We start from the raw sequence: 502 nt of genomic DNA on the forward strand, positions 1-502 counted from the left end.
GTTCTACCGTTTCACCTTTTAAGAAATTACATTTGGAACAGACAGTATTAGGTATAATTTGCAATTAAATCTCAATTAAACGTAAAGAGTACAGTGTGGATAAAGAAAAGATAGGAATAATTAAATAAACAACAGCTGAACACACACCTCCATTCCAGTCAACCCCAAGAAAGCCAAGGGCACCTACACTCTAAGCGCTCAGGGAACAGCTGACGAAGGGCGTGCGTGTGGGGGGGGTGAGTCGAGCGTGGCGGGAGGACCACGTGGTAGCCTGGATGACTCGCTACGAGCGCCACGGACTCCTTCAGCATCCTCTAGTGACACGCTGGCTCGACTACAAGTGGCAGTCCTACGTTAGCTATGGTCTCTACGCCTGTATCGTCCTCGCGTCGGTCCTGGCCTTGCTGCTCACTGTGTTCACTGCTATTTCGTGGTGGGTGTTCCGTTGTGCGTGTTTTGATCTCGGTGCTAAGGTCAAGAATTTGTGATGTTACCTGGTGTA

The sequence above is a fragment of the Penaeus monodon genome, chromosome 33 (genome assembly GCF_015228065.2).
Source record: "Penaeus monodon isolate SGIC_2016 chromosome 33, NSTDA_Pmon_1, whole genome shotgun sequence".
NCBI classification, from domain to species: Eukaryota; Metazoa; Arthropoda; class Malacostraca; order Decapoda; family Penaeidae; genus Penaeus; species Penaeus monodon.